The sequence below is a fragment of the Coccinella septempunctata genome, chromosome 3, assembly GCF_907165205.1.
Source record: "Coccinella septempunctata chromosome 3, icCocSept1.1, whole genome shotgun sequence".
NCBI classification, from domain to species: domain Eukaryota; kingdom Metazoa; phylum Arthropoda; class Insecta; order Coleoptera; family Coccinellidae; genus Coccinella; species Coccinella septempunctata.
Genome location: NC_058191.1, coordinates 10,957,757 through 10,982,844, shown reverse-complemented (window position 1 = coordinate 10,982,844; position 25,088 = coordinate 10,957,757). Strand labels below are relative to the sequence as shown.

Here is a 25,088-nt window from a genome sequence, read left to right as displayed (position 1 = left end):
TTTCGATCCAAGAAATAATGAAATTGACTTCATTAAAAATTTTTTTGGGATAATCAGTTCCAGGCAGATTTTATGGAGAAAACAATATTAAATTTAGAAATAAAAATGTCTAACCAAAATCATAATGATGATCAGGAACAACCAAGAAACCGTCAAGAAGAACCAAATTTATTGAACGTCATTGCTGGCTTTTCAGAAAAAATGAGACGAATCGGTTCAAATTGATCATAAGAACTGTTTTCAAAACAAAAAATGATATAAGATCTATACTAACAAGAAGTAAATCATTTAATGAAAAACAAAAATAAAAAATTGTGTTTAAAACATTCCCTGTATTTGTGGTGAAACTTATACAGGTGAAACGTCTAGATGGACCTCTAGAAATAAGAAAGACCACATGATGGATTGGAATAACACTTGAATTTTAATGACAGAACTGGATCATTATAAACGAAAAATTAAAGAGTCCACGTGTATTTTGTTGGATCAAAATGATAATTTGGCCAATTGTTCAGTAGCAATAGATCGTATTTGTATTAAATTACTGAGGAACGAACTGACATTCGGTAATTTCAAAATTGAATGAATCAACGTCTCCGTGTTGACAAATGTCAATTGGCAAACTACAATTCTGAAGATTTTTAAGAATTCGTCTGATGAAGGAGTCTGATGATATAAACTCCAAAACGTTACGAAGTTTTACCAAAAAGTTCAATTTTTCTCATTGTCAGGCATCAATATTTTCCATCTGATTTGCTCCTGACAAATAGGTGCAAGAATTTACGCAAGGGCAAATCGCTTATTTCAATTTCCTAATTGATTTTGTTTCGGAGACTGGGAGTGAAGAGTCTAAGGAATTTCAGAAAATATCGTAAGTTGGGTTAAAAAAGATATACCTAAGTACTAGTAAAGTTAAAAATTCGGTCACTAGCCAAATTTCTGGTTTGAAAATTTTGCTTTTATTCAGGTTTGACTTGTTAGAAATACAATACAATATTTCTTTTTGGAAAATGATTGCTTTTTCAACACGTGAAAAGTTATATTTTCATCCTAATCATTTTCCTCACAAAAAAAAAAAACAAAAATTGTTTTTTTGTGATATTAATTCGATGGTTGGAAATTGGTATACAGGATGTCTGTTAACAAATGCGAAGGACTTAGGGAGATGATTCCTCGATGAAAATAAGCAGGGGTAGTCCAATAAATTTTTTTCGAAATCGACCTCCCTTCCAGGATACAGCCTTTGGAAGGCGATGACGAGTTGACAGTTTTCAATTTTTTTACGGGTTCAAACAAACACTGGGTCATAAAACTATACATAACTTGAAGCTCCAAGTAGATGTTACTCACACAATTTTTTTAGATTTCATAACTTTATTATTAGGGGTTGAAAACAACAACTCCTTATGATTTTCGTGGGATAGATTTTCGAAAAATAAAATTCTCTTATAGTTTTCCATTCAATTTTGGAGAAAAAGTCACTTGCAAAATTTCTATACAGTCGACACTTTTCTCGGAATACATAAAAACTTACAAGCAGTATACGAAGGTCTATAAGGCAGAGAGTTGATGCACGTATTTTAGCGGCTGGTAGTCATTCTATGGAACACTTATACGATGAAATGGAATGAACAGTGATCATGACTGCTTGTAATTTTTTATTTATTCCGAGAAAAGTATCGACTGTTTCGAAATTTTTCAAGAGACTTATTTTCTCCAGAATTGAATGGGAAACCATAAGGGAATTTTATTTTTCGAAAATCTATCCCACGAAAACAATTTTTGAAGGAGAATTATAAGGGGTTGTTATTTTCAATCCCTAATAATAAAATTATGAGATCTAAAAAATAATGTGTAAGTAACATCTACTGAGTGCTTCAAGCTATGTATAGTTTTATAACCCAGTGTTTTTTAGAACCCGTAAAAAAAATTAAAAACTGTCAACTCGCCACCGCCTTCCAAAGGCTGTATCTTGGAAGGGAGGTCGATGTCGAAAAAAGTTTATAGAAACTACCCCTGCTTAATTTCATCGAGGAATCATCTCCCTATCCTATAAGTCCTTCGCATTTGTTTACAGACACCCCGTATCTGTATCAAAAATAGTTTTTTCTCTCAATTATTTTTGTCCCTGGACTATAAGATCCAAACATAATAACTTAAGCTGAAATAAAATCTAAATACAAACTGGCGAAAGTGTTTTCCTCGCTCTCGAATATAATGTGGTTATTTCGGTACAGCGAATAAAACATTTATGGTATTTATGGTGACATCACAAAGTATTTTAACATCAGTGACGAATTCCGTAGTGAACAATTTTCCGAAGAGCATTGGTGGTCGTCAAGGTGTTGGAAGTCGGAAACAACACTGAAATCGATAAATAAATATCGATATTCTTTCCGGTAGACCGCCATTCCCTTCTTTTCCTCTCGCTGCAATGACACGATCCCAATAAAAAGTCCATTTTGATCAAGGTGATTAGGCAGGTTGTTTTTCGAGCATCATTCCCAGCAACAATCGCCGTCGGTTATTAAGTATTCAGGTCATCGAAATATCGGACTTATTTGGTCCTTTCCGAGACCTTCGTTCAAGGCCCGGAGACACTCTTCCTGATTAACCGGATTAACTGCGATCAGTGAAGATGTCAGCATTCGGATTACACCGGATTGAATCAACCAGATCATACCGAATTAGACGATTTCAAAAGAATGGAACTTATGTTATACAGAGTGTCCGCGCCAAGTGTCAGCGGTCGATTACTCTAATTCTATTAACTTTCAAATAAAACTTTCCTCTTTTTAAGTAGAGCATCTCCTAAAATTATTTAGAACTATACAAAGTGTTTCGTTTCTCCTATCAACTTCGTTATTTTAAATGAAACACCCTATATATTTTTACATTTTTGAATTCCTTGTTGAATTTGTGATTTATGTCTGAATATTGTCAACGGTTTTCGTGAAATTTGACTTTTTATTAATATTTTGACAGTTTGAGGTACTTACATAAAGGACTATAGATCCGACCCTATTCTATTGAATTGATTCAAATTTGGACTGTGTCTAGTCAATAAATGAGACACTAATTTTTTTTTTTAAATAACCATATTATATACAGGATCCACGAAAACATAGATCCATTATCAAAACAGAAATTCACCAAAATCTTCATTTTTTCAAATGACAACCCATATGTTTTCCCTTCATTATTTAAAACAACTAAAAGCGAACAAAAAATGTTTAAATAATGAAGGGAAAAAATATGGGTTGGCATTAAAAAAATGATTTTGATGAATTTCTGTTTTGATAATGGATCTACGTTTTCATGGACCCTGTATACAATATGGTTATTTACAAAGAAAATTTTCATTGTATCATTTATTGACTAGACACAGTCCAAATTCGAATGAATAACACAGAATAGGGACGGAGCTATAGTCCTTTATTCATTATTTTCTCCGTTATCACAGGTACATATCACTATAAAAATATAATGCAGTGTAGAAAATTGAATTGCCGATGCCACTGCGTCGAGAAATGTTTAATCTATTTTTTTTTGCGAAAACGTTATCATTTGAAAAAATTAAGACGCAGTGTCTTCTTCAATAGAAATAAATCAGGTCTTTACATGAAAACCTATGCAAGAGCCACCCCATTGTCGAGATTGCATCCTGAGTTAGTGAATGCAGTGTTTGAATGAAGATCGACAATGTACAGGCTGGGCAAAATTCGTTATCTACTGAGGGGATCTCGACAACTATAGCAGCTAGAAGAAAACTGATGACACATTTCCGAGCTTTTTTTCAAAGAAACAAAGAATGGTGAAAATCGTAGCCTCCTACGATTCTTCGTTTTTGTGTTATTAGCAGAAAATTAGATTTTGACGATTTTGAGAAGTTCTCATAACTTTTTTGTATTTGAAGTTACAGATCTGAATCTTTAACCTTCCACAGGCACTTTTTTATGTAGAATCCACTGAGGGGGTCAAAATATTTTTTCACTTTGAATCATTAGGCAAACTTTCGTTTTTGAAATGCAAATTTTTATTGAATTTTTGAATTGGGAAAACAAATTTTGTCGGTAGATTCTAAGTATAAAAGTGCCCAAGAAGAGTCAAGTTTCAGATCTGTAACTTCAAAGAAAAAAAAGTTATGAGAACTTTCGAAATCGTCAAAATCTCAATTTTCATTTATAACTCAAAATCTAGATATGATAGGCCGGTGCTGTTTTCAGATTTGGATTAGTTAGGAAAAAAGAGCTAAAGAATATGACATCCGTTTTCTTCTAGCTGCTATAGTTCTCGAGATCCCCTCAGTAGACAACGAGTTTTGCCCACCCTGTACAGTGCATCCCAAATTCGATGTCCCCTAAGGGTACTTCTGCAACCGTTGGGGTTGTATGAAGTTCATGGGCTACTTTTTCATGAGAAATTCAAAGGTGCTTTCAGTTTTTTTTATATACGAGGATGTATTGATATCTAGTTAGCCTAGACCAGTTCCATGCATAAAAAAAATATTGCGTTACCATAGGAACGAACAATAACTCATTAGAAGTGTCAGTGTGAAGTTTGAGGCCAAAAAAGTAAACCAGAGTTACGCAATAAATTAGAAGAAAGAAGATGTTCTCCGAAATTGTGAAAATCAAAAAACCCTTAGGGGACAGCGAATTTGGGATGCACTGTACAAAGTACCCCTTAAACGTGAATCGTCCAGATTGGTTTCTAGCCTAGCGTTTCGAAACATCGCAATGACCCATCCATCAATGATGAATTATCCTAGTTTATTCACAGGAATCTAATCGGAAATTATTTGGGATTGGAAGCAGTGAACCAGATGAACGCAAAATCCTTTTCACTTTCGTTGTATACATAAATCCACCCACGCTAGCATCGCTTTCGATTTCCTCTGAACCGGTCCCTAAATGGGATACGACCAGTTTACATACGTCCGATTATCCGGTTCGTACTCGTATCAATTAGTAAGAGCGATCCTTTTCGTAAAACGGCCAAATCCCGAGGCATCAAAGCATACAAATCAATAGCACAACAGAACAGGACATGAGTATATATGCAAATTCACAGTGTGCAATCGGTTATGCATACATTTTATAGAGTCGTATTTTTTCATCAACTTCTGTCTTATATCGATTGGAATTCAGTCTGGGGGAATTCTGCATTTTCTGAACCTTTTTAGGGTTTTCACTACCAATCTCTATATAGGTATAATTATAATTTCAAAGTTTTTTTTTACAGTTCATTGTAAGACAACAAATTTTTCTACTTGATTGGCTCCTAACAAATTAGTGCAAGGATTCACGCAGGAGCAAATAGTTTATTTCTATTTTTTAATTGATTTTATTCCAGAGATTGGGACTGAAAACCCTTAAACGTTTCAGAAAACTTCTGCCTTCTCTTATTAAAAAAGCAGAGTGTTTTCAAGAACGAATAATTTTTTTGAGGGAAGGTAGTATTCATCGAAATAAATCGTTTCATTCGTTTCTCCAAATATTGCCCATATAAAATAGTCAAGATGGCTGACTTATCTTCTCCTCAAGTCCTTTGCCATTCCATTAAATTACTGTTCCCAGATTAGAGAAGCTGCAGCACAAACTTTGTTGGTCACATTAAAATCAATCTATAAATCAAAAAACTGGGTTTATGTATTTAGTGAATAATTTTCACAAAACGAGATAGGGCTCCTCGTCTTCTTCATGTTTTACTGCCCATCCATATTGATGAATGACCACACTATCAAATATCTCTCTATTCCTGGCGGTGTGAACGAGTTCCCTATTAGATTTTATTCCGGTCCATTGTCTGGTAGTTCTTTCCCAAGACATTTGTTTTCGTCCTATACCACTTCTTCCCTCAATTTTACCCTCGATGATCAACTGCATGGTATTATATTTTTCATTTCTGAAAATGTGGCCAAAATATACAGTCTCTCCTTTTTTATTGTGGTAAGTCATCGACAAAATGTTGGAGGCTTCAAAGTGCTTTTGAAATTTTTGTAGCTAATCAGTCTCTTGCAATCGAATGATAGATCATCACAAAAATTACATAATTTTGATGCTGATCCTTTTTAAGTCTATGGATATCACTCACGTCACCATTACGTACCATAAAAATACCAAAAATTCAAAGAACCCAACTCTTGAAACTGAGTTGGACGCTATCTAATTAATATTTGAACGTTTTGTAAAATAAAAGTATTCTTCATATTTTCCCTTATAATGCGCCGTTTTCGAGTAATTTGATGTTCAAAAATGAAAAAGTATGTGGGAAATTTGAAAAATTGGGTATTTTGGCTGAATACAAGTCTGTTTAAAAGATCCACAGATGTGTAGTGACACAGATTCAGCTAGTTATTCTGAAGGTAATTTTGTTTTTTCAGGGGTGGTGAAGCTCATTATGAAAACTCAAAATGGCTTTATTTTTTTATCAGGGCTGAATCGGAAAAAATGGTATAGGACAAAAGTGTTTCTTTTGACCTCAAGAACCTACTGTTATGTAAGAGTCGATATAGGATAGTATATCGAAAAGACTAAACCCTAGAAGAAATAAAGGAGAAAGAGGTGTTTTCTACATAAGTTTCCTGTACAATGGAAGAAAAACTAAATACTACATTCACTTTTTCAACCCTTTCAGGCTCAAATTAGAAAATTTCATTCAAAATAAGCATATAATTTGAGGTCGAGAATACGTGAAATTCAATATATTTCACTCATTTTATTAAATATTTATTTTTTTTAAATGGTGGTTTCTACATGTAACCACCAGGACTCAACTAATAATACGAGTAATATAATTATTTCTTGTGGAAGGCAAGAAAACAGTTTTTTTTTGTCACTTAAGCAATGACCAACTATACACTCTGTACAGCGCCATTTTGCAGAACTGTTGCAAATTGCAACCCGCTATGAGAGACCATCTTTGACGTACTACTCTTACAGCTGTTTTGAGATTTAACCAAAGGGACGCATGACGCATGGAAAAAATATACTTCTCCACAAGAGTTAGGGATATCCCATTCAATCGTTTTCAAAAGTATGTAATCTTCGAGAAAATCGCTGAAAAATCATTTAAAACTCAATAACAACTTGAATCGATCCAATAAAAATCAGTATGAGACATTTCGTCAATCTGGTCGCCTTTTTTCTGAAGTTTGGTTCTTTGCATATGCTTCATGAATGTTCTTATTTTGAAATGAAGTCAGTTTATCAACGGCTTCGATTTGAAACGAGTTTTCTGAAAATGCCAAGACGTAAATTAACAAACACTGAGGCTAAAAGGGCTATCGAAATGCTACAGGGTGACCTAACTCAGGTTGTTTTAGCGGAAAGGCTCCAAGTTAGCCAAAGTGTGATATCTCGACTTTGGAATAGGATCAGGGAGACAGGTTCCGTGTTGGAAAGACCAAGGCTTGGTGGGCGACGAAAAACAACACCTGCTCAGGATGGTTTCATCACCGTTTCGGCGAGAAGAAACCCTACATCTACGTGTAGAATGCTACGGAATACTCTTCAAAATGCAGATGGGATCCAAGTTTCCATCGAAACCATCAGACGACGTTTGAGAGAGGTGAATCTAGGTTCTAGACGTCCATTAACACGTGACCATAAGCGTCAAAGACTGGAATGGGCAAGGCAACATATCAATTGGAACGATCAATGGCGTAGTGTCCTTTTCACTGATGAATCCAGATATGGACTATTTTCAGGTTCTCGAAGAATAAGGGTATGGACAATCCCACGCATACCCTGTAATCGTCGCAATGTCCAAGAAGTCCATCCATCCCGAGGGGGTAGTGTTATGGTATGGGCCGGGATATGTTTTAACGGGCGCACAGATCTACACATTTGTCCTGGGAATATGACCGCCTTACACTATAGGGAGCATGTCATTGACAATGTTGTGCCAAATTTTCACGCTGCTATTGGTGAAACTTTTCAATTTCTAGACGATAACGCTAGACCGCACCGTGCAGCCATAGTTGAGAATGCGCGCGAGGAGCTTGGTATTCCACATTTACCAATACCTCCGCACTCACCAGATTTGAATTGCATAGAACATGCATGGGATATGCTCCAAAGAAGATTAGATAATCATCAACCTACCCAAGAATCCTTAAATGATCTGAGAGAGCTTCTGCCTCGTTTAAGGAACCAAATTCCTCAAGAAATGTTCAACAACCTCGTGTGTAGTATGCAAAGAAGATGTCAAGCTGTTATTGATGCCCGTGGAGGCCATACATTGTATTGATAGTCTTAAAATACTTGAATTCTCTGGGAATGAAATTTCGTTATTTTACTCGATTTTTTCTTAACCACCCTGTATATGCTGCAGACCTACAGGCTAAAATCAAGCTTGAAATCATATTAATATGAATTTTCATCACAAAAATCTTATTTTAACTATATTTTTTTGCGATTTAAGTCAATATCCGTAACTCATGTGGAGCAGTTCATTATTAGAGGTGGTTTCATAGTGAAACCACTAGGAATGAAAGGGATAAAAGCAGTCGGTTGGCCATGGAAAAATTTCTATCAGTTTTTGTAACTAGAATGGAGTAAGTTTAATAAACTTTTAATGTCGTTGATACAAAAACGACGTTGCCACAACCATTTATCAGCTCCTATTTAATTTTTTTTCCTTGGATTTTTACGTAGAACGGACAACATATTTTTTATTTAAAACCCAAAAATGTTTAGACCAGCGTCATATTTCACATTTTCGTACTGTACAATGCGAAAAGTGTCAAATTCAATAGATAAGGACAATTAAAGAAGGTAATTGTATTATATAACACATGGAGTACGGTAATTCAGTTGAAATTTTCAATATTAATAACGTGATTGTGAAAAATTATCAGTATAAGCGCAGAGAATTCGATGGTTTCAATGAAATGAATATGCATAATCAAAATCGGCACGTTGTTAACCAAGCACGGGATGGGTATTTTTGTTAACGTTACTGAGGCGTTCTTCTGTTGATTTCCTAGAAGCGAGAGCCGAAAATGGTCTCAAACGAGTGGGTTTGACTCATTGATGAAAAATTCGAGGTCGAATTCAATAATTTCCTCCCGGCCATAAACCGAAAGAAAACGGCAACGGACTTGCAATAGGGTGGGTTTGGAGTCAGAGCGTTGTTCGAGTTTGTTGATGGACAAATCTCGCCCGATGGTTTCAGAGTTACAGACATCTGAGTTTTTGTTCTAATATGTAGTAGAAAAACACCGGTTCAAGGAATCAAGACGCAGTAACCAGTTATAATACCCGTATGGATAAAAAATCTATTGCTAACTTTCGTGGATATATAACATCAATCTAAAATAATTTTTTTTATTGTGAAAATAAATTTTTTCCCACAGAACCAAACAGCCTGAATGAGTTATTACTCTGGTTATGTATTCGAACAACCACCCAAAAGCACTTGAATGTGCGCCTGTGCTTTTATCAATTTTGCTCGCATTTTTGTTGTACAGGGTGGGCAAAATTGGTGATACCTGAATTACAACTTTTTCAACCCAACGAGATAGAGTAAAATGCATGGCACATTACGGTCGTCTTTTTTAGAGAAACTAATAATGCCATCAACTGCATTCCTCTTTCTTCTTTTGTTTTCGAGGTATACGTCAAAATTAAAATTTCAACTTTGGTCATTATCACCGTTTCTGTTTAAGCTAAAATGTTGAAATGAAAACATTATCCAGACACTTTTTTTATAGCAATCCAGTGGCGTACTATGATTTTTTCCAACAGGTATATTTGCTGAGCTATAACGTGAAGATGTATTTTTTCTTATGAAAACAGTACTTTAAAATGACTTAGAACGACTGAGGGCGATGTATGATATATTTCTGAAACGGTAAAAAAATGGCGATTCTTTCTAAGTCATTTTGAACTACTGTTTTCATAAGAAAAAACACAAATTTATGTTATAGCTCAACAAATAAGTCTGTTGGAAAAAATCATAGTACGTCACTGGATTTCTATCAAAAAAGTGTCTGTATTGTGTCTTCATTGCAACATCCTAGCACAGAAACGGAGATAATGACCAAAGTTGAAATCGCCCAAATTTAAATTTTGGCCTATAACTCAGAAACAAAGGGAGATAGAGGAATGCAGTTGATGGCATTATTAGTTTCTCGAAAAAACACGACTTGAATGGTACATTCATTTTTCTCATTGGGTTAAAAAGTTGTAGTTCAGGTATCATCAATTTTGCCCATCCTGTACAATTTGCCAGATGAACTGTGCTTTGGTTGTTCATTCCGTTGGTTCAATGATTGTCATTGTCATATCCTTGGTTGCCTCTAACGTGTTGAGAAATGAAAATATTTTCAGTTTTACTTTTTCTTGTTATTTGTCAAGATAGCATGAACTTCACCATTTTTCTTAATGTTTTTCAAGATAACTACACCATTTCCAGATGTAATTCAGAAATGATCAATTAAAATTAAGTATGTGAAGTTTATTTCGGCAACCGTCAAATGTATTTCAGTTTAATCAAATCAATATTCAATTTCATGAATGGTCAATTGAAATTAAGTTCAGTCACATTCATCTCAGAAAACATCAAATTTGATTCACTTCAATTGCAGAAACCATCAATAATTGTAAATCATTCGTATTTATTGGTATAACCCTCATTTTTAATTCAAAAAGTACGAATATTACGAAAAAGTACGAATATTATTCGAGGTTATATCAGATTAACCTCTTATATACTAGGCATTTTTATGATATCCGACATGATATCAGTGTAAAACTACAAACAAAAAATAATTTTCAAGTCCTTTCATTCGTACTGTATCAATTACATCTGAGATTCAAGATTATGTTACTTGTCTACAGGATTTAATCGATAGTTCAGTACAGGCTGATAGATTATAAATCTATCTATTATAAATCACATTTTTGTGCGACCCTGTAGAAGAAAAATCATACAAAAGTTTTATGATTCAAAATGAATTGTTGCAAAAATCTCTTTTCACATAAATAGGATGTTGCAGAAACCTGGACGTGATCCTATTTCCTTAGTTTTTATCCTATCTTTTCATTCTCCTGAAAATTCTGATTTTGTATCAATTATAATCAATCATGATTATGAATAGATATGTTTTTGAGACAAAAATGTCGAATTAATTCTTGATAAGAACCAGTTGTTTTGCTGTATTATCAGTCAAGGCATATTCAAATCAAATGATTTTTCTGATATATTGACGATTTCTGAAATGAATCTGACTGATCTGAATTACAATCGTTGGTTTCTGAAACAAATGTGACTAACCTGAAATACATGTGGTGTTTTCTGAATATAAATTGATTATTTCTGAATTTCAACTGGAAATGGTGTAATATAAATAAAGCGTTTCTCATAATGATATTAAAAATATTTCATTGATAATAATCTGTCGTTGTACGTTGATATTCTTTTATACGAAATATGCAAAACCAGTCGTTCGCATTCTAACTGTAGGATGATTCTAAAATAAGTACGGCCTTTCCGAAAGTAAGGAAATAGATATAGTAATCTTCGGTCAAATTTATTCCATTTTTATCCATACCCGCAACCTCCACGCATTCAAATCAACGGCACGGACACGGATAAAGTTCCGGTTTTCAATGGGTGATAATGAAAACATTTTATGGAACCCTGAAGATGAATCGTAAATAGTTATGTTGTGCTGGTGCGAGGAAGCGACTTTCGTGACTTCCTCGTTGAGAAATTAGCCGATTGCGGTTTTTCTGCGTGATAGACACTTTCCAAAGTGAGAGGATATGGGATTTCCGCCCGTCAACATAACACATACGGTATCTTCAGTCGTAACAATATACATAGCGAAGTTTTTGCCACTTCCATCCAATTTGCATTCTATCAATTTAGTTATTCTGAGCAATCAAAGTCAAATATCCCGTTCTTATTAGATGATACACGAAAAAATATATGAGTACCTATATGTTAACGGCAATGAGTATAATTCAGGCATTCTATACAATGCCTAGGTAATAGGTGTATAGAATGCCTAGCAGATCAGCAGGCATTCCATATAATACCTAGGAATTGTATATGTTACGGCTAAAGATAGGTGTGAACATAAACTTAAGATTAGCCGGCTAAACTTAGGTTTAGCTTCGGGTATTGGCTAATGTTAGTTTCTTCTATCTTTAGCCGGCTAAACTTAAGTGTAACCACATCCCATCGGCTTAAAATGTACAAGGCTTGAGGGGCGCAAATTATAAAAGAATGTAAAGAAATAGAATAACGAGTATAATTAAACTATTAATGCAATGCAATTTTTGTATGAATTTCACATATTTTAATAGCAGACAAGCATTCTGTTAAGCAGTTGAGAAATTGGACGAACATATATTTGTTTCAACTGTGTCTCAACGAATTCTTATTTACGAATCTTAAAATCTAAAAGCTTGATGACAAATTTCGAGAATTGCTCTTTTGAGTGCGAGGGAAAACTGTAGTGTTAATGATTGTTTTTCATCTTGTTATTATTCATAATTTGAGGGGAATTGAATGATAACAAGGAGAGAATGAAGACGAGAATGATGCCGCGAACTTCTTCATCAAAATACCAAAGGTCAAATTCTAGAAAAATATCAGTAGAAGTACCCAATCTTGTTTGTAGTTAACCGGACTATTTGGCTGATAAGCTTTACGATGAATGCACTTGTATCCCTCGGGATGATACATCAAGGGTGGCGTATTTTGGAACCCGTATGTTCAATGACTCGAGAAGAAATTTTCAACAAAATCAGCTGGAGAAAGTGTTTTTTCAACTATGTTCATGTTCATAGTTTTTTTTGTTCTTTTTTGCGAAAGAATTGGTTCGAAAGAAATTGCAACTTTAGAAATATAGTTCTTATTTCGTTATTTTTCCATAAATTCAATTATTGAACGGTAGGGAAAATATAATTTTGTTAATAGGAAGAATTTTCTGTGTCTAATATCTCATTTCCTTGTGGGGTCATATTATGGTTTTTCACAAATTGGGTTTGATTTGAAGAGCATTAATCTCCTAAACAGATGAAAATAACTGGTTAAATGTTGAATTGAAAACCCATGGGCGTTATGTAATACAATCCCAATACATTCAATGCTCTTTTGTATATTTCAATTCTAAAAATTTAAACAAAAAAGTGGTCGTGTGCGTTAGTCCTCTCCCATCCGACCATTCATGGACATCACCTCTCCGCGTGTACATCGAATATATTTTTAGCCGTTCCGTTTTGGGTAATGTGCACATTAGCCGGCTAAAGATGAAAAGACCTGGGGCAGATGAAAATTTTATCGAACTTTAGCCGATCCTCGAATATAAACCTAAGTTTAGCCGGCTAATCTTAAGTTTATGCTCACACCTATCTTTAGCCGTAACATATACAATTAATAAATCAATCAATCAGGAGTACTTCGGTGTGGTATTTAATTTATTTAAGTCAAAACTTATTTGATTTATTATTATTATTATTGATTTATTTATTAATTTATCCTCTGGTGTGCACAGCCATCCCCATAGTATTGTATACAATGACTAGGTAAAGTATGAAATGCCTAGAAGACCTAGCCATTCTATACACCTATTACCTAGGCAATTTATATTATTGCTTATTTCGATTGTAAAACATTTAACAACCATGTCACACCAAAATTCAATAGTCTCCAAGAAATTAAAGTTTCAAAGGTGCGAGATTAACAACAGAAATAGCATTAAATACCCAGTCATTTCTGCGATAATTCATTTGTATCATTAACATTCAGTAAATGGGGGCCAATATCTGGTAAACTAATGAATTTGGGTAGAACCGAGGGTAGAACATATGGTTGATAAAAAATGTTTCGAATTTTGTCGAAAACGAAAATAAGCAATAATATACGGGATATTCTATCAGAGAAAATATTACTAGCATTCTTCACACCTTTGTGGACGACCATGTATATTCCAATTTATCATAGATATGTAAATTTTTAACAGAAGTCCAACTTATGAGACATTAACCGACAGTACAGGCTGGGCAAAATTCGATGGGATTGAGTGGCAGCTCTGTAACCGTAAGAGTTTGGGAAAAATGGATGGCACGTTTCCGACCACGATTTTTAAAAGATTGTTGATGGACAAACCGCTTCCATCTTCTTTTGTTTTCAAGTTATAGTTGAAAACTCATTTTTCCGCTCTTGGTACTGGTGCCTCTATTACGTAAAGTATCAGTGATATCGAAAAACAAATGTTACTTTCTACAGACACTTTTTCATGTAGAATGCAGTGGTGTAGTCAATGATTTTTTTCAGTCCGCCACTTCAGTGATATAGTGATAACTATTTTTTTAAATATATCCCCTGTGTTACATATTGCATGCGTACATATTCCAGTCCCATAATTTTTTCTGATTCAAAATTTATAACATACGTCGTGTCTTTAATTGTTCTTCCAATAAAAAAAACCCAAAAACTAGATCGGTCATTTCATTGATAATAATATGTATATGATGATGAACTTTATGCTCCTAAATTGTATCAGGTTATTTGAATGACGCAGGCTTTGCCTTTAGTGGATTTCCTTAGGTTAATTATTTAGATTTTAAAATTGTAACAACCTTGTAGATTCCAAAGAATAAACCGCATTATTATTACTAATATGAAAGATTTTTGAGATCACTCTCATTCCAGATATTTGAAAGGATGAAAAATTTCCCCATATGGAATGAATCACTTTCATGAAATTTTATAAGCCTGGCTTCAACTGAATATGTTCCGAGCTTTCCAACAAGTAGATGATCTAAATACTAGTACCACAGCCTTCTCAAACACCTTCACAAATAAGGCTGTGTCAGTACTAGTATGGGTAAAGTGGTAAATATGAAGTAGTCATGAAAATTCTCATAATTTCCTCATTTCAGAGCATCTTCTCGAATATCCGGAATGAAAGTGATCTCCAAAATCTCTTATAACCTGACACAACATATTATCAATGAAAATGACCTGCCAACTTGACCGAACTAGTTTTTGAGTTTTTTTATTGCAAGAACAATTAGAGATACGACACATTTTATATATTCTGAATCAGAAAAAACTATGGTACTGGAATTTGTAAAAATAACATGAAGATTATATTCAAAAAAAATGAAAAGTCCCAGTATATCACCGAAGTGGTGTACTGAAAAAATCTTTTACTACGCCACTGCATTATACATGAAAAAGTGTCTGTAGAAATTAACATTTGTTTTTCGATATCACTGATATTTTACGAAATAGAGGCACTAGTAGGAAGAGCCGAAAAATGAGTTTTCCCATATAACTTGAAAACAAAAGAAGATAGAGGGATGTGGTTTTGGCCATTAACAATCTTTTGAAAATCGAGGTCGGAAACATGCCATCCATTTTTCCCTAGCTCTTACAGTTACAGAGCTGTCATTCAATCCCATCGAATTTTGCCCACCCTGTACGTACGGCATTTTTTCTAACTGCACCAAATGCTCGACCAAAATCAACGAAATCAAAATAAAAGATAATATTTTTAATATGCGAAAAAAATATCCAGAAACAGGCAATAAACACAACGAATTCGTAGGTCAGTATACCCCCACTAGCTATCTGAATGGGATTGAATTTATTTTCAACGGGTTATAAATCGCAATCAAACGCAACAACGTCATAGCCATTCATTGAAAGTATCGGTCGTACTCAGTGAATTGGAGTCATTAACTTTTTTTCAAGCCTTCCAGAACAATCATTGATAGAATTAACTGCCATCGTTTTATTTCGTCGATTGTTGAAACAGTGTCGTCTCCAGTTGATTTCATTATCGGCATTTTATTGCTGATAGCAGCACACCTCATATTATTAAGAAAATATCGAGTTGATAAGACAAAGTTATTTAGAAACCAGCTTTTACTCTCTATAACTACAATCAAGAGAATCCATAGCTACTTTGAACTAATTGACAGATTAATTAAAAGAAATTCGTCAAGTTTTCATAAAAATAATGTAGAATCAATGCCACCAAAAGGGTGAATTCCTTTGGGAGAAAAATAGTCGAAAATTCTCAGTTTCATATGCTGAAGTCGGGGAAGGAATAAGAAACGATACAACAATTTAGAAGCTCACATAAAACTTCAGTCACGTTTAGGAAGGTTAAGGTGAATCTAAATTTTTCCAGTGGTAAGTATAAGTAATATCATATGAAAAAACTTCTCGAAAAAGCAATATTCTCAGGACCCCCAATTAAAAACATAGTATACTATAAGTAAAATATTGCAGGAATTTGGACAGGTTGAAAAACAATCTCTCATGAGTTTGCCAACGTTTCGGAACTATTTTGTTCCTTTCTCAAGGCTAAAAAGAAGGCATTTATTTCATACACAAAACAAATTATAATAAAAGTAATATTTTAAAACTGGTCATAGCAAGTTAAGAATAAATTAATAAACAGTCTGACGTGTGACAGTCAATGAAATAAAAACAATGAAACCGAATCGGAATTACATACGTTGTTATCGATGACAGATATTCTCATATTCGGTCTCGACTTATTTGATTTATCCCAACCAGCAAATAAACAGAATTCGAGAGCATAAAAATGATGGCAGACATTTAGAAGCCGAAAACAAAACTGCCCTCACACAACACAAACACACACAGAGAGGGGCATAGGTTTAATTTTGAAGATGTAACCATCCTAGATCACGAACAGCATCATTTCAGACGTCTTTTAAGTGAAATGATACATATAAGAAGAAACGACACAGTAAATTATAGAGAGGATACCAACAACTTGAGTGCTCTTTATGAACACATGATAACAAGAATAAGAATGGATAATAATGAAAAATTGTTAGTCTGCGCGATTTGTTTCGTGTTCGTCGCCCTTTTTTATGTTTGTCTCACCTGTATATTTGCTGGTTGGGATAAATCAAATAAGCCGAGACCGAATATGAGAATATCTGTCATTGATAGCAACGTATGTAATTCCGATTCGGTTTCATTGCTTTCATTTCATTGACTGTCACACGTCGGACTGTTTATTAATTTATTCTTAACTTGCTATGACCAATTTTAAAATATTACTTTTATTAGTTGTATGATGAGGTATAATTGGTTTTGTGTTTTGTGTATGATTAATAAATGCCTTCTTTTTAGCCTTGAGAGAAGAACAAAATAGTTCCGAAACGTTGGCGAACTCATAAGAGATTGTTTTTCAACCTTTGCAAATTCCTTCGATATTTTACTTATTTAAAACATGGACGTGAATACTGCAGAATAGTATACAATGACACGTACTATGATTGTACCTATTTATTATATATCATTCTCTCATACCAAATATAAGTAAATTTTGCGCAACAAAATTTAACAGAAACGGAAATCAACATGTTAAAAAATTGATAGTTGTATGTAATCAGAGGTTTTATTCTCGGTTTTATTCAATTTAATTTGGTATTCTGAAAACAATTTTCATGTTCGATCACGAGCTGTTTGATGTTTGATCTGAATAGTTAGAAAAAAGAAAAATGATATGCAGAAACCATCACCATAAAAAAATTGATGATTGTATACTTTTACCACCCAAATTGGGATTATTTCTAAAAACAAAGGACATATTTTTACAAGGAATTTCCATCTTTGATCACCATGGAAATGATGATAGTAATATAAGATCAATTTTGAATTTTGAATTTCAATAATCCAATCAGAATTCAGATTCAGAAAAAAAACTAAGTATCAGCCATTGTATCATTAACCATTAGATTTCATGAAACGTGCATTTATCATCTAGACAGACAATATCATTAAAATTTCGACAATAATTGAACCGCATTAGCAAGTGAAGCCATTATTCATTTATCATTATATGTGATGCTATATCAATTAATTCTCCATTCTTCAAATTTTCACAAGAATCATAAAACGTACCTCAGCGCATTATATTCCCTCTCTGATTTTAATTTATGGAGGTTTTTTCTCGGGTTTTTCTATTCGTTTTCCAATCTCGATCCCAAAATTGTGTTTTTGTCAAAGGGTTGCTTTCAGGGTTCTGAGAAAAAATATTTGATATCAAGGTATCCCACTAGAAATGACTTCAGGAGGAGCTTCAGAAAGAATCTCTACAAATCCAATTTCTCATATTATGAACTGAGTTCCATTGAAAAGTTATTATAAACTATTTCACTGACACAGGCTGTTGAAGAACCATAAAAAAATGTTATTTTTAGTTCTATCTCACAAACGGTTTCATCCTCTGTTTTATCGAATGAAATGAATTTCGGAATATAGTTTTTCATTTATTGATTAGTCCTTTTCGAACACAAGATATCACCCACGACTTCCAGTTTTCTCATTCATTACGTACCAAAAATTCAAAAAACCCAACTCTTGAAACTAAGTTGGGCACTATCTAATGAATATTTGAACGTTTTGTAAAATAAAAGTACCTATTTTTTATATTTTCCCCTATAATGCGCCGTTTTCGAGTAATCATCATTATCATCATCCTCAGCCTTCACTCTTCCACTCCTGCCATAGGCCTTTCCTAATTCTATCCAATGCCCTCTATCCTGCGCCTCCCAATACCCGATTCGAGTAATAATATATAATAATTCAAAATTAAAAAAATTTCTATAAAAACTCGGTATGTCGATAAAGCGAGAGATAAAGGGTCCGAGTTAAAGTGTCCCTATACCTTATTGTGGAAACTGAAGGAGCTAGAAGAAAAAGTTAAATTCAAAACTTGTCTGTAATCGATTGAACTTTTATTTTTTATAACCCACCTTCATACAGGGTGCTCCGTTTTTTCCCTGTTGGTATCAACTTTCTTATTTTAAATGGAACACACTGTATATTATTGCATTTTTGAATTCCTTGTGAAATTTTAAGGTAACATTGGTACGACAACCATGGTCCTCTATAGCACCGATTCTGAGATATTCGACTTTTTCCTAAAATTTTGACAGCTACTAAAATCTCGACTAAAATAGCTGATACTAGTTTTCTAATGAATGTATCAAAACCAAATTTTGCCCAGCTCTTGTCAACATATTGGATCATACGTTACATCTCTATTTTTAGCAATCTGATATACAGGGTCTTCAAAAATTAAAGTTAAAAATTCAAATAGAAGTTCAATCAAAACTTAATTTTTTCAAATGGCAACCTATATTTTTTTATTTTTTATGTAGAGTAGGTACAAATGAGCACAAAATGTATTGAAATTTTTTTTGTTATGTGAATAGTTTCAGAAATATGGACGAAAAAGTGCATTTTCCCGTAAGAACCAACGATAATTGATTAATAAAGCTGATAGAATATGGAAACTATAGAAAATAGCACTTATCGAAGTGCTATTTTTAAGTTTTCTTTTGTGTTGTCAGACAACTACTTGATTATTTCGAGAAAAATGTATCTGTTAGTTGAGTCTCCCTTTGAAATTGATATAATTTAATTTTATTGGGAGCGAGTACTGATCTAGGTACTGATTATGAGTAAAAGAGTCTTTTTGTCTTTCATTAATCAATCTAGTTAATTAAATTTATCAAAAAAATCAAAGCCAACTATATAGTAGCAACACTAATTAATAATTATCGTTGGTGCTTACGGGAAAATGCACTTTGTCGTCCATATTTCTGAAACTATTCTCATTAAGAAAAAGTTCTTCACCTCGTTCATTACAAAATATAGGTACATTTTTTGCTCATTTTAACTCCTATTTTAATTTTTCACCCTTATTTTTGAAGACCCTATATATCAGATTGCTCAAAATAAAGATGCAACGTATGATCCAATATGTTGACAAGAGCTGGGCAAAATTTGGTTTTGATACATTCATTAGAAAACTAGTATCAGCTATTTTAGTCGAGATTTTAGTAGCTGTCAAAATTTTAGAAAAAAGTCGAATATCTCAGAATCGGTGCTAAATAGGACCATGGTTGTCGAACCAAAGTTACCTTAAATATACAGGGTGTTTCATTTAAAATAATGAAGTTGATACCAACAGGGAAAAAGCGGAGCACTGTATTAAGGTGGGTTATAAAAAATAAAAGTTCAATAGATTATAGACAAGCTTTGTATTCAAGTTTTTCTTCTAGCTCCTTTAGTTTCCACAATAAGGTATAGGGACACTTTAACTCGGACACCCTGTACTTTGGCTGAATACAACTCTGTTTAAAAGATGTCAGGTATATAGTGTGATTATCATGGCATGGCTCATTATGAAAATTCAAAATGAGGAACTACATCAGACCCTTTCATTTCACGTTCCTATTCCACATACATATTTCTCTGATATTATTTTTACGTTTCTGTACTTGAGGAAATTGCCATGTAAATGAGATGAAAAACTTTAGTGTGAGATTTTCCATCGTAAATATTTTCCATTATTCAAGATGTTATCGTATAAATTCTAGATCAAAATTTTGTTTCGAGTGTAAACACCAACCTCGACACCAACAATGTTTTCATAGATTATAATGATATAATTAATATGGAAAAACAATTGGATTAAATTAATTTTTAAAACATTTGTGATGATGACTACAAAAAACGATCATGTGCACAAAAATTTATATGAACAATTAAATTTTTTCGAATTTCCTATTCATAATTTTTCAGTTCTTAAATTCACTTTTTGTTGACATAGCTTTCCTTCGAGATGTAAAACATTTAATTTCTGCGGATCCGTCCCATTTCTGTTTGTCTGGGTAAACTTATCGAACGCGAGGAAATCGCTAATCCTGAATGAGACTCACACTGCGTCAAAATGGGCAAGCTCCAACCTTCCCTAACGTACACAAACGAAACACAAAAGTCGGGTCAAACTGAAAAGTGAAGATTATACACGGGATACCATCACTTTTCCTTTGATTCTCGTCGAATTTTCGTCAATAAGATTCGCGCACTGGAGCAGCACCTTTGCCGTACACCGTCTCGCGACCAACTAAAAACAAAATAAACAAACCGAGCACTTGAGCAGTCTCGCTGTCTGACTCTCCGGAGCACTATTCATCGACGCCAGACCGACAGACACACGATGTGCTTCTTGCATCGAGACGAACGAGTTTTCACGAATCGAAAAAAGCGGAGGCGTCTCTATGGATTTTTCGGACCCACGGATAGCGAGACATCTGGAGAAAATCCCATAACTTCCAAACGTTTGTGGTTCAGTTTCCTGCCCCGCCAGTTAGTTATACGCGAATTTTCGGTTTGCTCAAATGTTCTACATATACTGAGAGCTCTATTTTGTGGCCGCAAGCTTCCTGAATGGTGCACCCAAAGGAATGTGAAGTCCGAAGCAACGTAAGGTGACGATTTCTTCTTGGAAGTCTATCGACTTTCAACAGAACACAATATGAGAACAATGGTATGCCCTAAAAAATGAATAGTTGCTTCAGAATATCCTGAAGTACAATATTCTGCCATCAATATCACCAAAAGTACACTGCAATGGAGCCCTCTGGATTTCAGTCAGCAGAGTCCGGAACCGCTAGGTGCCGTCGACATTTCCCAGAACAAAGATGAATAACTTCGACATTCTCCGGCACAAAGTGGGTATTGCTCTGAACAAGGTCGAAAGCCATTGGATTGTCTGAAACACTCAAATGCCATCAGTACTCATCACAGCAAAGAAGTATAACTTCGGCATTCACCGGAAGGAAGTCCAGAGTTTCCCTGAAGAGAGTTGGCAGCAGTCGGCATTCCCTGACACAGTCTGATGACTTCGGAATGTACCAGCTTAAAAATGTGTGCTTTCGGCATTCTTTGGTTCACATTCGTCGTTTCCCTGGACATAGATGAGCGCCGCCTTCGCTTTACCTGACACAATCCACCGGAATATACCATCAGCGTTTTCCAAGAGTCCTTTCTGTTTCCCAGAACGAAGAAGTGGACCTACGGCATTCTCGCGAACTTGCTGGGCACTTCCTTGCTACAGTCAGATGTCACATGTATATTTCGTAGAAATATACGCTTTTGGCGTTCTCTCTCCAAACAAAGTGAGATGCCGTTGGAATTCTTCGCTAGAGTCGAATGAAAACCAAGGAGTATGCTTACGGCATTCTCCGGAACACGGTTAGCATATTCCTGAACAAGTACATAGTACATGTTTGTATGCCATTTACATTTCCTGAAACAGTCAGATGTCACGAGTATTTCAAATAACGAAGAATTCTGTCATTTGTCATCGATATTTCTCAAAGCAGGGTAGTCGGCATTTTCCTTAACACAGATGTCATTTCCTCATAGTGAAAAGCCCCGACATTTCCTGACCTATTGATATGCCAATACTATTTTCCAGAACAATGCATAGCTTCGGCATTCTGCTTAACACAGTGGGAATTTTCCTGAGAACACTTAAAACGCCCTCGGGATATTCCGGACAGAGATAGTGCCGTTATGTCGTAAAACGAAAGAGTATGTTTTCGAAAGCAAGCATTTCTCCTGACAAATTTGGAAGCCATTGGCATTTCCTAATACAGTCAGATGTGGCCGGTATATTCACAAGAACGAAGAAGAATGCCCTGAATGCCTTTAACATTCTACGGAACATTTGCCTGACACAATCAAACGCCATCGGTATTTCTCAGAATAGAGAAGTAGTCGGGATACAAAGGGCATATCCACATAGTGGGAAGAGTCAGCATTCCCACACATAGTTAGATGTCAACCCTATCTGCCCAAACAAAGTGGTCATTTCTCTAAAAATAGTTATGAGCCCTCGGCACTCTCCGGAATATAGTTAGCATTTCTCTGGACAAAGTCTGGAGCCGTTGACATTTCCAGATGTCACCAGTACTTCCCAGAACCAAGAAATGTGCCCCGACATTCTATTGAATATTGAGAAGTCATTTCCCTGACTGATTTCCCTGAAGTCAGATAGCACCTGTACTTCCCAAAACAAAAAAAATTATCTTCAAGATTCAACGGAACATAGAATCAAAAATATGCTTTCGAAAGCAGGCATTTAGTCAGAGCCGGAACTAGGATTCTGGCGCCTGTGGCGAATTCTCATAATGCGCCCCTAAGAAATTCTCTTTCTTATATTGATTTGTATTCATCTTTCACAATCGAATACCTAGCATTTTTTCTCGGAAAAATCTTTCCTATTTTAAAGAAATAAATACAAATAAAATCAAAATAAAAGGGATACAAAATAACAATAACATGCATTCAAAATGAACTATAATAATTTGAATTTTCCTGCTTTGGTTTTTGCAAGAATATCAATGATGTCATGATTTTTTCTATTGGCGGGACAGCTATGCTAAATAAGTCAGCCTTTCCTGTCAAGTTGAAGACCTTAAATAGGTTTTCACGAATTTCAATTTGTTGAAAGAACGTTAATATGTAGCTGCGACAGCTGTAGTTACTGATACAGTCAAGAATATTTTGTATCTCTTCATAAACTTTTTAGGGTTTTCACTCAAAATCAATTAAAAATGAAATCAACGATTTGCTCCTGCGTAAATTCTTGCACTAATTTGTCAGGAGCAAATTAACTAGAAAAAATTGTTGCCTGACAATGAACTCAAAATAAATAACGTTGAAATTATAATTCTAAGTTGTAACGTTTCGGAGTCTATATCAGACTCCTTCATCAGACGAAAAATCTATTTTTGAAAATCTTCTGAATTGTGGCTTTTGTTTGACATTAATTGTCAACACACAGAAACAGAGACTGCATAGAAACGGTGATTCATTTAATTTTGAAATTACCGGATGAGTGGCCACAAATTTGTATGAATCTGAATCGGAACTATACTTCAATGCTTTCTTGTTTAGTTCGCCAAGTACAAAGTCTTGCAGACATATTTCCTAGAGAAAGCTGTGTTCAGCAACTTCTGGCAAAATACTGAATCTTTCTTCAAGTTGCACTGAGTTCAATACTTGAATGAGGTCCTTTTTCAGTTTATTCTTCTAGTCAAAATTAAATGTTTCATCATCAGCTCCTCCTCCAGGCTTTTTTATTTTTCTTCTCTTTTCCTCATCTGTAATCTCTATATGTGATAATTTACCAGCTCTCCAGTTAGAATGATTTCCAGGCTCATATTATAGCTTCACTCAATAATTACGAATATATTATTATAAGAAGAAGTAAAACCCTTAGAAACACAAATGCACGAGAGTTGTTTGCGATAAAAGGAGCTATTTTTGTCTATGTTCTGAAGGAAATACCCCCAATCGGCTAAGGTTTTGCACCTCAATCGGTCTCCGATAGTTTTTTTGTGAGTAGATCTCGACATGGCCTTTATTATCGCGTTGGTTATTATGCGACGCCACAGCCGTCTATAGAGACGTTATTTAGAAGGCTGTGGCGACGCATTCTGTTTTCAGACTGATGGTGTGGACTAAATACTTAATAATTATTATTATTAAGTATTTGGTTATTATTCTCCAGTCTATGGTGTGGACTACGGGCGTTGTTTACAATCCCACATGTATAGTGTTCGTTTACGTTCACATTAATTCAATTCACACACATATGTATAATGTGTTATGGCATATTTTTATAACATTATATTTTGTGTTAAATATTAAATGAAAAATATTCAAATGGAGATTATACTGATTTTTTTTTTTATTTTGCGCCCCCAGATCGCTAGCGCCCGTGGCGACCGCCTCTCTCGCCACGCCCTCGCTCCGGCTCTGCATTTAGTGGAGGCCATTGGCAGTCTCTTATACATTCAGGTGTCACCTGTATTACCCAGAACGAAAATGAATGCCTTCTGCATGTGATGACTTTTCCCTGATACAATGCCATCAGTATTTCTCATAATGAAGAATGTAGACTCGGCATTCCCTTACATAGTTAGATGTCAATACTAATTTCCAGAACAAAGAAGTAAAGTTTCGGCATTCTGAGAAACACAGTAGTCATTTTCTTTGAAAATATTTAAAAGCATTCCCTGAAAGAGTTAGATTCCATAAATATTTTTCAGGACAAAAGAGGTTGCCTTCATCATTCTGCAGAACATAGTCGTCACTACACTGAACAAAGGGTGATGCCGTCCATGAAGAGATAGCCTCTAATTTCGACATCCCCGTAAATAAAAATAAAAGCTGTGTCTTCGATACTTTTCTTTAGACAGTCAGCTGTC

At 34.6% G+C, this 25,088-nt stretch overlaps 1 protein-coding gene across 1 annotated transcript in view; it reads right to left on the bottom strand.

The window, feature by feature from the left end:
• Nucleotides 1-21,044, bottom strand: part of LOC123309209 (protein goliath-like) — a 96,411-nt gene extending 75,367 nt beyond the window's left edge. Inside the window, exon 1 of the mRNA XM_044892195.1 lies at nucleotides 20,745-21,044. The gene's annotated coding sequence lies outside the window, so the exon portion shown is untranslated. The remainder of the gene's footprint in view (nucleotides 1-20,744) is intronic.
• Nucleotides 21,045-25,088: the final 4,044 nt, after the last annotated feature.